The 15,772-nt window shown below is 35.2% G+C and overlaps 1 protein-coding gene across 4 annotated transcripts in view; it reads right to left on the reverse strand.

Annotated features, from left to right (window-relative positions):
- Positions 1-15,772, reverse strand: part of neur (E3 ubiquitin-protein ligase neur) — a 591,978-nt gene that overhangs the window by 68,315 nt on the left and 507,891 nt on the right. The gene's annotated exons all lie outside the window — the stretch shown is intronic.

Raw genomic sequence — 15,772 nt, forward strand, 5'->3', positions numbered from 1 at the left:
AAGATTTTTTTTTAATCTCGACGACATTTTCTCAGCGGTGGGGAGGAGACGCAGGACTTTCTTTTCTCACAATCACACTCAGAAGTGAAAGCTGGGCAGGTGACAACTAGTGGGAGTTTTCAAAGACTCTTGTGTGTTGAAATTCTGATAGGAGGCTCTTCTCCCGAATGGAGCGGAACGCTGGCTGGCGTGACGACTGTTCGTTGGCCCGCATTGTCCGGGGCAGCTGCCGCCAGCCTGCTTGCATCTGGCGTTGAACCCCTTCCACGTGTGCGAGGCAACCGGCGCGGCGTCACCCGTCGATGACATCATTTTCCAATATTACTCAAAACGCACAGCAAACACACACTTAAAACGTTGATAAAACTCCTACTGTGACGACAGCAACCGATGGCAGATAAACAACACATTTCTCTGCATAATATTAACTTGTAAATTATTACGCCAACTACACACGGTGTAATTAAGAAGTCCAGAGTTCGACTCAGACGGAAGACAGTGTTAATAGGTTTTTTTAGTATCTGATGTAGATACGATTGTGGAGAAAGGCTATTCGACGAAAACAGCGTTGCATTAGATTTAAGGGTAATATCCAGCGCCAAGACACCTTCAAGTGTTGATAATTCTAATCAATTATCTTCATATTTCTAACGTATTCAGGTTAACTGATAACTTAGGTAAGTTTCTAAAATACTCTTCCACAACCGGAGGTTCATTGCCGCTCTCACATAAGCTCGCCATTGGTCCCTATCCTGAGCAAGATTAATCCATTCTCTATCATCATATCCCACCTCCCTCAAATCAATTTTAATATTATCTTCCCATCTACGTCTCGGCCTCCCTGAAGGTCTTTTTCCCTCCGGCCTCCCAACTAACACTCGATATGCATTTCTGGATTCCCCCATACGTGCTACATGCCCTGACCATCTCAAACGTCTGGATTTAATGTTCTTAATTATGTCAGGTGAAGAATACAATGCGTGCGGTTCTGTGTTGTGTAACTTTCTCCATTCTCCTGTAACTTCATCCCTCTTAGCCCCAAATATTTTCCTAAGCACCTAATTCTCAAACACCCTTAACCTATGTTCCTCTCTCAAAGTGAGAGTCCAAGTTTCACAATCATAAAGAACAACCGGTAATATAACTGTTTTATAAATTCTAACTTTCAGATTTTTTGATAGCAGACTGGATGATAAAAGCTTCTCAACCGAATAATAACAGGCATTTCCCATATTTATTCTGTATTTAATTTCCTCCCGAGTATCATTTATATTTGTTACTGTTGCTCCAAGATATTTGAACTTCTCCACCTCTTCAAAAGATAAATTTCCAATTTTTATATTTCCATTTCGTACAAATTCTCGTCACGAGACATAATCATATACTTTGTCTTTTCGAGATTTACCTCCAAACCTATCTCTTTACTTGCTTCCAGTAAAATTCCCGTGTCTTCTCTAATCGTTTGTGGATTTCTCCTAACATATTCACGTCTTTTTCTCAAAATCTTATTCCTTTACTATAGTCGTGCCAGAGAATCAGTCCCATTCCGAGGCTTATTTGAAGGATTCGTAACAAGCTGTTTTTTACGGTGATGGGTTGTTAGCCCTTCGCCCAACCCCCAAGCTGGAGGACCACCCATCATTATTTATTCTATCATCTACAAAGTATGACTGATATTTAAACCTGGCAAGCATAACGTATATTGAGGAACCCCGACCACAGCTAACAGCACGTGCCCCAGTACACCACCAGCAAGCGATCTGCAAGAAATAAAGTAGGGGAGGGAAGGAGAGGTAGACATCCGGCGGATGTTACGCACAATACACGCGACCGGGTCACACGTGTTAGCTCATCTCTTAACCCAGATACGCAAAAGTACGCAGTTTTCAATCGTGCCGCGCAACAAGCACCGTGAAAACAACCGTGCTACCCCTGGATTTAGAATGGAGTGTCGGGCTTTCTAGGAAATACTTAATTGTACAAACTGAAAGATGATACTACAAAAAATTAGCATAAAATGAAGGGAAAATATTTAAGAGAGGTTTTACTGTGTGCAGAATATATTTGGATTAAGTAAACTTCTGAAAATTATTATAAAAAGCACACACAAAGAGCGGAGAAAAATTACACAAATGCTCCGAGTTAAGGCTGGTTCACAATAAACCGGAAACGAGAATCGGAACGAAAACGAATACGGTAAAATTGTTAAAATGGGTACATTTAAATGTGAGCATTCACAATTGAATTGGTCATTGCTAAAAGGTCCTTTGTCCAAAAATGTTAATTCTGAATAAATATAAAAAAACTTTTTTTAAGAAATACTAATCTTCGTAGAGCAATGTGGTCACTGTCCATCATAAAGGTAAAAATTCAAATTTAAGGACCTTTTAGCAGTGAACTTAAAATAATTTCACATTTGGTTAAAAATGGAGTACTGTAATAAAATACAGGATTTTAAATTAAATAAACTACCATTATTTTAAGTTAAAAGCATATTTCTCTTCTTAAAATATATTTTAATTACGTATTACAAAGTTTTAGGCCCTTGTTTTAAATCTAAATTGACGATTTCATTCTGTATTTTCTCTATGTTCTGCTAGTGGAGAATTTACAACTTTCTCATAATAAGGTAACTGTTCATGGGGAATGTAGCATAGAACTTTCCTGATATCCTTCATTTTGTCTGGGTTGATTGCAATCAATTCATCATAAGCAGGATGTTGGAGAAGGACTATGTTTTCAATTCCAGGTAAACAAAGAGCAAAGGTATGCCTAATACAACCATCAATGAACTTGGATGTTGAAACAATATGAGGAAGAGTGGCATTGTACATATATTCATAATAACTCGCAGGGGCGAATGACAACTTCGAACACCGAGGTACCTTTCTACCATAAGATTCTACAGAAAGACCTCCTCTTTTGTAAAACATGGGCCACCAGTTAATGAGTGACTTTATTTTTGAGCATGCATAAATATTTTATATAGCCTATAAAGATTTTTGTGGCCCTTAGGAAATAACATTTTTATGCAATATTCATTTACGTCAGTGATTTCAGTGTAAATATTTTGAACTTACCTACAATCTTCACCAGTTCGTCTTTCAGCCATCAATTTTCAAGAGTAAGTCACATGTTTAGTGCCTTTAACTTTGGCTTTCTTTAATATATTTCGTTTCCAACTGCAAGTATCACTACGTCTCTTTTTGATTTTCAAACTCTCAGTCTCCATTTCAATTAGCCGAAATTGCGTATAATATAATAATTTGTATTAAAACACAAATAAAGATCAGAGCAGAATAAACAGACCGCTTCAAACAATAAAGATAGCTTATAGTATAGTAAGTATAAAGGTTTGTCATCAGATGGAAACACCGCTAAATGACAAGTTCACAGCTAGAAGGCCCTCTATCCTGGAGAAAGGGCATTTTAGCATGACACTAAAAATGAACTGCTCAACTGTGCATGTGTATGAAGGCTTGAGGAAAGTCCTTTTAGCATAGATTGTGTATTTATATGTAAGGATGTTGAATCTGTAGTTAACTCATTTTTGCAAAAATACGGAGAAAGGGCCTTTTAGCAATGACCAATTCAATTAACGAAAAGCTTGCCGGAGTCCGGGATCGGGAATGGATAGTTGGCCAAGTTTCAACTTTGGCGTTCACGTTTCCGATCACAGCCCACTAGATTCATTCTATTGCCATCTAAAAGCTATTTCGTCGTCGTATATTTCGTAGCAAGAAGATCGGGACATAACCTATGCATTATTTTGTTCTGTGCTGTGCATCATGGAGCAACTTTTATTTGATGAGATTCTAATATTGAATGTTGAGGAAAATCCTCACGTTTACGATAAGCGGTGCGCCTCGTATAAAGAAGAGAAAAGAAGAAGAAGAATACGTGGCTTTCAATACCTGCATCTTTGAACACCGATCGTAAGTGAATCATATTTTATTATTGCATTGGTTGTATTACACACTACATATTCATGCTTCAATTCAATAACTACTGTTGTGTTCATTTTTGTTCTATTACAAATGTTTCTTCTCTAATTATTTTACGTTATGGTAGACTTAAAATAGGTTGTGATAATAAAGATGCCTGGGCATATTTATAGTACCGTACCTAATGAAATGTTTCAGTTGAAATTTCGAAGTTGGTTAACCTGTGTTTATGTTGGCTGCCTTGTACTCATGAGATAACGCCATTGGTCAATTATACACAAATAACATCACAATGCGTAATATCGACTTTACATATCGTTATTGACATGCATATCGATATGCATAGTCGTCTACGTTCTCGGTTTATTGTGAATCAAAAATTTTCATATTCACGTCCTCTGCTTCTCGTTTTCATTCTGGTTCTCCTTCCCGGTTTATTGTGAACCAGCCTTTAAGGACAAGTAAAGGTAAGCGCTCACTAACCGGAACGGATTCGTTCAGAAAGTTCGGAATTTTATTCTTTGCGCTAGTTTTAATTGAACATCGCCCACTTGGCCGTATCGTCTCTGTGCGAATGACGGGATTCTGGTCAGAGAATCCTAGACGGATATCCATCAGTATGGGCCATGATCAAAATAAAGAAGCTCATGACAATATATCGATTACAACAACAATAGTGTTAATATTAAGGGGGAGTGACAGGTGAAATTTTGGTAATTTTTAGTAAAAAATCGCATTTTCAGTTTTCGTATTCGTGCTAAGGGTTTAAGATTTCATAAAATTTTTTACAATAGAAATTCTAAATCTCTCTCTCCGGTCTGCAGATGTATAAAATTGGCTAATTTGCATGGATTGAACTTGGATTCAGACCGAGAGGGCTAGCGGCGTGGTAGAGGGCTGGCCTTGCATTCGGGAGGTCCGGGGTTCGATCCCCGGCAATCCTAACTGAGGTTTTTCATGGTTTCCTCAGTTATTTCCAGGCAAATGCCGGGATTGTACCTCTTGAAAGTCCGGCCATGGACGGCGATCCTTCCCTTAATCCTTTCATACGTGAGTGAATGCTGTGTAATGTCTTAAATGTTTGTGTTGTATCGGAGGTGGCCCTGGCATTGAGCTGATCCCTCATCCGGGGAGGCCCTCCATGTCCTTGTGTGGTGAAAAAAGTATGTATGTGATCCAATATATTAATTCCTCTCCCGACAGGTCGCGATCCTGTAAGGCCCGGGTGGCGTGGGCGGTGTAATAAGAACCTAAAAGGGAGAGGTTAAACTAAGGGGCAGAAGAAGAAGAGGAACTTGGATTCATTTCATGTGTAGCATATACTTTTGGAGTTTTATGTCAGTTATTAATTTATCTCTTTTGTTTAAATAGCCTATGTATTATAATATTATTCTCGTTATCTTTTTATATCACTTTGTAGTTTATTCATTTATATGATTCCATCCTTTCATTTTCAATTACAATTATTTTTAATTGTCATTATTTTATGTATTTTAGTCATCCATTTTATTCCGTCCATTCATCGTCATTAATTGTAATCATTGTCTTTATGTATAAGAATTATTTTATGCACTTTTATTGTGATTTTGTCATTATTAACTTTGTCATTTTGTAATTATGCTTTGTGCTGAACTGTTATTGGCCTCTGGTTGTTGTATGGCACAATAAATAATAGTAAATAGATAGATAGATAAATAAATAAATAAATAGATAAATGAATAGCTAGATAGATAAATAAATAAATAGATAAATAGATAAATAAATATACAGATAAATAAATAAATAGATAAATAAATAGATAGATAAATAGATAAATAAATAAATGAAAATATAGAGATAAATAAATAAATAAATAGATAAATAAAAAGATAAATAAATACATAGATAAATAAATAAATAAATAAATATATATATATATATATATATATAAAAGATAAACAGGTAGATAAATAGATAAATAAATATATAGATAAATAAATAAATATATAGATAAATAAATAAATATATGGATAGATAGATATATAAATAGATAGATAAATAAATAGATAGATAAAATAAATAAATAGATAAAATAAATATATAGATAAAATAAATAGATAAATAAAGAGATAGATAAATAAATAGATAGACAAATAAATAGATAGACAGATAAATAAATAGATAGACAGATAAATAAATAGATAGATAAATAAATAAATAGATAGATATGTAGATAGATAAATAAACAAATATATAGATAGATAAATAAATAGATAGATATATAGATAGATAAATAAACAAATATATAGATAGATAAATAAATAGATAAATAAATAAATAAATAAATAAATAAATAGACAAATAAATAAATAGATAAATAAATATATAGATAGATAAATAAATAGATAAATAAATAGATAAATAAATAAATAATATAAAATACTTGAATAGGCTATTTGACTTATATAAATCATGGTTTTAGAGGTTATATTTCGACTTTCCATCTTACATAAACTATTTTAATACATTTTTCCAGTCTGTGCACGAAGTGAAGATAAGAAAGAATAAACAGTCGACAGGAACACGTTTTTTATTTTAACCCTTCTTTTCGTGTAGACGATAGCTTTTGTTCCTTCAGAAGAAGTGGTAGTTGGTTCTTGCTCTATATACGCTCGGCTTTTCTGCTCCATTCCCTTCCAATGTTACGGATATAGAGATCCACTTGATTTCTTAGGTATATACTCACGAGCTCTTCCAGTTTTGGCAATCTCCCCGGTGCGATATTACAGAGAACACTCAAAAACTACAACCCTACATCACACACTATGTAAAAATCGATTATCTACATTCTACACGCTACGCATTGCCAAAAGAGGTTGGAGACCTTATAAAAAACAGTTCCCACATCTACGATATACAATATCCTGCAGTGCCATGCTTGTAGCCACCCAGCGACATCTGACGCAATGCACCAAAATTGCAAAAGAAGAAAATATATTTCGCGGTTTCGGGTAACAAGCGTCTTTGTCTCTCACGACTTTTAATTCTTCTTTGTGCCGGCAACCTACACATCTCCTGTGGTGGACGGGTTGCCTAATCGTGAATCTACAGACAGAACAAAAGACGACACAAAAGCGTCCAACGAGACAAAGCCCAACTATCTTCTCTATTCCAGACAAAAGAATGTCGTCTATAGTTTGCAGAATAGCGAATTGTGTTACATGGAGAATAAATTTGAAACTGTTGCAATGCAGAAGTCCTGGCAGAATAAAAACAGAACTTTCGTAGTTAGAAGATATGCACAAAAGTTTACACGCAACATATTTGTAGGATATAATATTCTAAAATCAATGAAAAAGTGACAGCCTTTGACAGTCATTAACATAACATAGCATAACATAACTTCATTATTAACGTAACGTAACATGACAAAACATGTAATATGACATAAAAAACACGTGACATGACGTAACATAAAACATAACACGAAACATAACATAATATAATATAAAACATAAAACATCGGAAAACATATAACATAAAGTAAAAAAAAAACCGTAAGTTAAAATACATAGCATAACATAACATAGAACATGTATAGGCTGTTCGGTACCCCGTGAAACATACCTGCGCATGAGGGGAAGGAAAAAGTGGACCAAGAAGCTTCCCTTCTTCGCTACATTTCAACATGCAAGCTATAGTCGCGTCGCTGTTATTTCCGGCGTGACTCCTCCTCTTTGCTTACGCCTTAGAAAGTGAAGGCTCTTTAAAGTCTAGGTGGATATTATCGTTCGCCATTTTTATTCTTTCGTTGCCTAGCTACCAGACGAGGAATCTATTTGCCGCACTGTTAAATATTATCATGTCGTAGCTCCTATGATAATAAATCAAACGCACTGTAATGTTTAGGATACATAGATAAATTGCTAACCAAAGCACAGAAAAAAAATCTAAATCAAAATCTTTTTTGGAAAGTGAGAAAAAAAGTTATTAACTTCGAAGTGAGCCGTCCAAAATAGACATTGACATAAAATAAACTTTATTTTTCACTTTAGATGGGGGGTCAAAGCGAGAGAAATGTTTAGGAAGAATGGAAATTACTTTTAAAAGTGACTGCTACCCAAAATCTTTACTGGTTTGCGAGTTACGGCGAGTTAAAGAAATATATATATATATATATATATATATATATATATATATATATATATTGGTGGACTTTCGTATGTAGAGTAACCATTTGGTTAGAACTGCGGATTTTCATAGAAATCATCGCTCTGATTTCGTATTTGTTTTCAAAATATTTTCATTGCTTAAAGTTTTCGAATTAATCGTGAGTTCTGAAATGTAATTAAAATATTTCTAGTACATAAATAACACCTACGTTGATTAAACACTAGCATGACATACTTTGAAATTGAGTAAAATGAAAATAATGTCGGAAATAAGAGCGATGGGACTATAGCTGGCTCGCTCACCCCCACCGTAAGATTCTTACAATGAGCTAAGGCGCACGAATGCATTTGCTTTCACGAGATAACGAATGATCTATAACATATAACATAACGTAAAACATGTAACTTAACGTAAAACATGTAACTTAACGTAAAACATGTAACTTAACGTAAAACATGTAACTTCACGTAAAACATGTAACACAACGTGAAACATGTAACATCACGTAAAATATGTAACACAACGTGAAACATGTGACGTCACGTGAAACATGTAACACAACGTGAAACATGTAACATTACGTGAAACATGTAACATCACGTAAAACATGTAACACAACGTAAAACATGTAATATCACGTAAAACATTTAACACAACGTAAAACATGTAACATCACGTAAAACATGTAACACAACGTGAAATATGTAACGTAAAACATGTAACATCACGTAAAACATGTAACATCATGTAAAATATGTAACACAATGTGAAACATGTAACATCACGTAAAACATGTAACACAACGTGAAACATGTAACATCACGTGAAACACGTAACACAACGTAAAACACGTAACATCACGTAAAACATGTAACACAACGTGAAACATGCAACACAACGTAAAACATGTAACACAACGTAAAACATGTAATATCACGTAAAACATTTAACACAACGTAAAACATGTAACATCACGTAAAACATGTAACACAACGTGAAATATGTAACGTAAAACATGTAACATCACGTAAAACATGTAACATCATGTAAAATATGTAACACAATGTGAAACATGTAACATCACGTAAAACATGTAACACAACGTGAAACATGTAACATCACGTGAAACACGTAACACAACGTAAAACACGTAACATCACGTAAAACATGTAACACAACGTGAAACATGCAACACAACGTAAAACATGTAACACAAAGTAAAACATGTAACATCACGTAAAACATGTAACATCACGTAAAACATGTAACATCACGTAAAACATGTAACATCACGTAAAACATGTAACATCACGTAAAACATGTAACACAACGTGAAACATGTAACACAACGTGAAACATGTAACACAACGTGAAACATGTAACAACGTAAAACATGTAACATCACGTAAAACATGTAACACAACGTAAAACATGTAACATCACGTAAAACATGTAACATCACGTAAAACATGTAACATCACGTAAAACATGTAACACAACGTGAAACATGTAACACAACGTGAAACATGTAACACAACGTGAAACATGTAACAACGTAAAACATGTAACATCACGTAAAACATGTAACACAACGTAAAACATGTAACATCACGTAAAACATGTAACATCACGCAAAACATGTAACATCACGCGAAACATGTAACATCACGTAAAACATGTAACATCACGTAAAACATGTAACATCACGTAAAACATGTAACATCACGTAAAACATGTAACATCACGTAAAACATGTAACACAACGTAAAACATGTAACATCACGTAAAACATGTAACATCACGTAAAACATGTAACATCACGTAAAACATGTAACATCACGTAAAACATGTAACACAACGTAAAACATGTAACAACGTAAAACATGTAACATCACGTAAATCATGTAACATCACGTAAATCATGTAACATCACGTAAAACATGTAACAACGTAAAACATGTAACAACGTAAAACATGTAACACAACGTGAAACATGTAACAACGTAAAACATATTATAATATAATATGTAACGTAACGTAACATATAAGAAACGTACATTATTACAATCGGTGTCTTGTAATAATTCTGAACTGTTACAGTTTCAGATCGGTTTGCACTGAACATAACATTACTGACCTTTTCACGCAACGTTCAGAATTAGGCCTGACTGACTGACAGTAATTCAACAAAAGTACAACTTTAAATGCAAACGTCAACAGACGGGGAAACTAAATTAGTCCACTCCAAGGCGCATTGCAGACTCATCTCGTGTTCCAGTACACGGAAATAGACAGGCACGCCATCCTAACCAGAATTCGTAATACACGACACGCTACAGTGCTGCCGCCTAATTTTATTACACAGATTAATTCAACACCAATACAAAAAACTGGCGCTAGCTTCTACAAGCTCGATTGCAATTGTCAAGACATGTTAAAAAAAATACTATACACGATTTGTGAATTTTTATCCTACTGAATACGTTAGTAAGGAACTGAGAGACAAAATTAAACATAATGAGTAATTTCAATAGAATGGTGCTAGGCTATATGCCAAATAGAATAGTCTGTGTCATCTATGACAAAGGCTAGTTGACGCTCAAGATAGGAGCAGCTGTCTCCGAAGGAAGATCGTATCACTCACTGTAATGCTCTCTCTCTCTCTCTCTCCCTCTCCCTCTCTCCTGCGGTCTGTAACTTTAGTAATGAATTTTCTTCCAAGTTTATAATAATTAATCAGAATTCTTGTGGTTCTGAGCAATTTTTTTGCGAGTAAGAAATAATGTATTATTTAATGTATCATGGCACAAAATAGTATTCGTCTATTGTCGAAGATAATGAATAGTAATAGTGGTAGTAATAGCAACAGCAATTGTAATAGTGGCAGCAATGGTAATAGTGGTAGCAATAGCAATAGTGGTAGCAATAGAAATAGTGATAGCAATAGCAATAGTGGTAGCAATAGCAATAGTGGTAGCAATAGCAATAGTGGTAGCAATAGAAATAGTGATAGCAATAGAAATAGTGGTAGTGGTAGCAATAGTAATGGTGGTGGTGATAGCAATAGTAATAGTGGTAGCAATAGCAATGGTTGTAGCAATATCAATAGTAATAGTTGTAGGAATATTAATGGTGGTAGCAATAGTAATAGTGGTAGGAATAGTAATGGTGGTGGTGATAGCAATAGTGGTAGCAATAGCAATAGTGGTAGCAATAGAAATAGTGGTAGCAATAGAAATAGTGGTAGCAATAGAAATAGTGGTAGCAATAGCAATAGTGGTAGCAATAGCAATAGTGGTAGCAATAGCAATAGTGGTAGCAATAGCAATAGTGGTAGCAATAGAAATAGTGATAGCAATAGAAATAGTGGTAGTGGTAGCAATAGTAATGGTGGTGGTGATAGCAATAGTAATAGTGGTAGCAATAGCAATGGTTGTAGCAATATCAATAGTAATAGTTGTAGGAATATTAATGGTGGTAGCAATAGCAACAGCAATTGTAATAGTGGTAGCATATATATATATATATATATAATTTAATGTCATTCAGCAAATATACAACCCATAGACAACGTCAAAATACAAATATATAATACATGGCCTACAATAATATGGATCTAAAATCAAAATAAATATACAATTACCAGACAATCACAAAGACAGATCAAAAGTGTTAAAAGAAATCGTATAAAATCAGGTTAAAATGTACAAATATGTCCTTTACATGAGATTAAAACAATAGTATCTAAAACGTAATATTGCTAAATTCTTTGACACTGTAGAGTGGATTTGCCATCAATGCCTTTCTCACTAACCTTCTGAACGTAAAATATGATTTATTTTTTATATTCATAGGTAAAGAGTTATAAAGTTTATATGATATGGAAATAAAACTATTGCTAATAGTGGTAGCAATAGTAATGATGGTAGCAATAGTAATAGTGGTAGTAATAGCAAAAGCAATTGTAATAGTGGTAGCAAAATAGCAATGGTGGTAGCAATAGTAATAGTGGTAGTAATAGCAAAAGCAATTGTAATAGTGGTAGTAACAGTAATAGCAATAGTAATAGTGGTAGCAATAGTAGTAACAATAGTAACAGTGGTGGTAACAGTAATAGTGGTAGCAACAGTATTAGTTGTATTAATAATATTAATGGTAGTAACAGAAATAGTGATGGCAATAGTAATAGTGGTAGCAATAGTAGTACTAATAGGAATAGTAATAGTAATGAATAGTAATAGGGGTAGTAATAGTAATAATATTACTGGTAGTAATAGTGGTAGCGATAGTAATAGTATTTTATTTAACGGAACTTCTAACTGTAAAGGTTATTCAGAGTCTAAATCCAACTTGGGTGAAATATGGACCACAAATTCTGCCTGGAATTCTCTATCAGGGAAGATAACTTTTCACATGCCGTTTATTTCACTTCCGTAGGAAGGCTCGCTTCATCGCCCTATGCCGGGGTTCTAACTCACGAACCTCTGAATCAACAGCCAGCATGGTGACCGTCAGAATGGCGAGGGCTCCTGCCTGACCTAATGACACGCATAGCAAAAATTCTGATATCAAAGAAGATGTTCAGTTAATATTTTGTTACACTTCTTCATGTCAGAATTTCCCTTCCAATCAGATAAATTTAAATGTATATTATGTAGTATACTACAGCTTCTGCAGTTGTTAAATCATCGTTTACAGCCAAGACCTCCAACCGAAACAAAGACTCGGGACAGGCAGCCCAACAGAACTGACATCATCAGATGGAAGAGAAAATACAAGTGCCAAGAGAAACGCAACGGATGTCAGGCGCGGACTGAAGTATATACCCGAGTTTGAAGGCAGAGACAAAGCGTCTCTGACAGCACAAGATCGGACAGACGTCCGAAATGAAAACCACGGACATGCTGGCAACTAGAAACGGGCTGAGGGAAAAAAAGTTACGAGTCTGGTACGGAATCCGGTTTGCAACTAGGCAATTCCACGATATGGATCCAACACATGTGCGAAAGCGGGCATGATCACACTGGCACACAATGCGAACATTTATTTTTATACTACGCACCTCAAAGGCTAGTTCCTAGCTTACTTTTGAAAGCCGCCAATATGTATGCAATTTCAAGTAACTAGTGTCGACAAATTTGCACAAAACCTTGTAATTTACATGCAAGGGACACAAAACGGTGAATCACTCGTATTTATATTTAAGATTAGGTAGTTTAGCCTTGAAACCTATGCACCATGCCTTTGTAACATTCAGGAAAATCAGAAATCTATTAATTGCGTATTGATTGAATACCTAAACTCAATAAGTAAACATTGAATCATATCTTCGACCTTTGTAAGCTTACATTGATTTGGATTATACTGGGAAGAGGGAAAATGGCGCAAGACATCTGAGCATCACAAACAATGACGTAAACAGTTCAGCAGCATCAATACCAACACCTTTCGTAAGTTTAAAAGTCACACTAATACAATAATTGTTTTCGTAGGTTACTTTAGTTATGATATTGATTTATTGCGGCAAATAATAATAATAATAATAATAATAATAATAATAATAATAATAATAATAATAATAATAATAATAATAAATCTTCCAAGAACTGAACTGTTTGGTACATTGTTCCAATTTGTATGAAGATTTGAGACAACTTTAAGGTTTGACAACTAGTAGCGCTCCCTGAGCATGGTCAACATGATACAAAATAATTACTTGCGACAATACAGAACAAACACGACAACAGACACACTCAGAGCTTATGAAAATAGTGATTCTGTACCTCTCTATTGAGAATGGAATACATTTCTGCTGGATTTATGGCTAGAACCTATACAGTTTGCATAATATAAAGTCTATCATCGAAACGACTATCGCTAACATTTAACTTCTTCCGAGATAATTACATTCCGCTCTCACGAAATTTATCCATTTTCTATAGCAACGTAAGACAAACGAATAACGCCACGCTCGAACGACTCCCATTTATTAAGTTTCTGACAACTTAGTGTGTGACGTACAATTTAAAAGGCAGGGAAAATAAAGCGTTGTTCTGGCTCTTCTTAAATACATCATGTGCGCCCCGGGCCGTTCCAATTTAACACATCTGGCTTTCCTAATGACTGTAGATAATATTAGCAAATAATGGTTCGAAAATACAGTAGTTTGAAAGAATATTTATCAACTCCATAATAAACAAGGATTGGACTACGCTTTTACCCTCTCTCGCATTAGAATAAGGTACTTAAATTGAACATCCCGCGCCGTGGCGTCGTGGTCTAAGGCATCCTGCCTAGGACTCGCGTTAAGGAATGCGCGCTGGTTCGAGTCCTCACGGGGGAAGAAATTTTGTCACGAAATTTCGTCCAGTGTATGGGACCGGTGCCCACCCAGCATCGTGATGAACTTGGGGGGATACGATAGGTAGCGAAATCCGGTAACGCAAACCAGCTATAACGGCTAGGAGGTTCATCGTGCTAACCACAAGATACCTCCATTCTGGTTGGATGATCGCCTACCTCTGCTTCGGCATGTGGCCGTGAGGCCAGCAGCCGGCTGGTCGGTCTTGGCCCTTTATGGGTTGTACAGTCACGGATTATTATTATTATTACACTTACTTACTGGCTTTTAAGGAACCCGGAGGTTCATTGCCGCCCTCACATAAGCCTGCCATTGGTCCCCATCCTGAGCAAGATTAATCCATTCTCTACCATCATATCCCACCTCCCTCAAATCCATTTTAATATTATCTTCCCATTTACGTCTCGGCCTCCCCAGAGGTCTATTTCCCTCCGGCCTCCCAACTAACACTCTGCATTTCTGGATTCGCCCATAGGTGCTACATGCTCTGCCCATCTCAAACATCTGGATGTAATGTTCCTAACTATGTCAGGTGAAGAATACATTGCGTGCAGTACTGTGTTGTGTAACTTTCTCCATTCTCCTGTAATTTCATCCCTCTTAGCCCCAAATATTTTCCTAAGCAACTTATTCTCAAACACCCTTAACCTATGTTCCTCTCTCAAAGTGAGAGTCCAAGTTTCACGACCATAAAGAATAACCGGTAATATAACTGTTTTATAAATTCTAACTTTCAGATTTTTTGACAGCAGACTTGATGATAAAAGCTCCTCAACCGAACAATAACAGGCATTTCCCATATTCATTCTGTGTTTAATTTCCTTTCGAGTATCATTTATATTTGTTACTGTTGCTCCCTGGTATTTGAATTTTTCCACCTCTTGAAAGGATCAATTTCCAATTCTTATATTTCCATTTAAAAACTAAAATAGATAAATAGATACACAGATAGATACATAGATGGATAGACAGACAGACAGACAGACAGACAGACAGAGAGAGATAGATAGATAGATAGATAGATAGATAGATAGATAGATAGATAGATAGATAGATAGATAGATAGATAGATAGATAGATAGATAGATAGATAGATAGATAGATAGATAGATAGATAGATAGATAGATAGATATAGAGATAGATAGATATAGAGATAGATAGATATAGAGATAGATAGATAGATAGATAGATAGATAGATAGATAGATAGATAGATAGATAGATAGATAGATAGATAGATAGATAGATAGATAGATAGATAGATAGATAGATAGATAGATAGATAGATAGATAGATAGATAGATAGATAGATAGA

Source organism: Periplaneta americana, chromosome 1 (genome assembly GCF_040183065.1).
Source record: "Periplaneta americana isolate PAMFEO1 chromosome 1, P.americana_PAMFEO1_priV1, whole genome shotgun sequence".
Lineage (NCBI taxonomy): Eukaryota > Metazoa > Arthropoda > Insecta > Blattodea > Blattidae > Periplaneta > Periplaneta americana.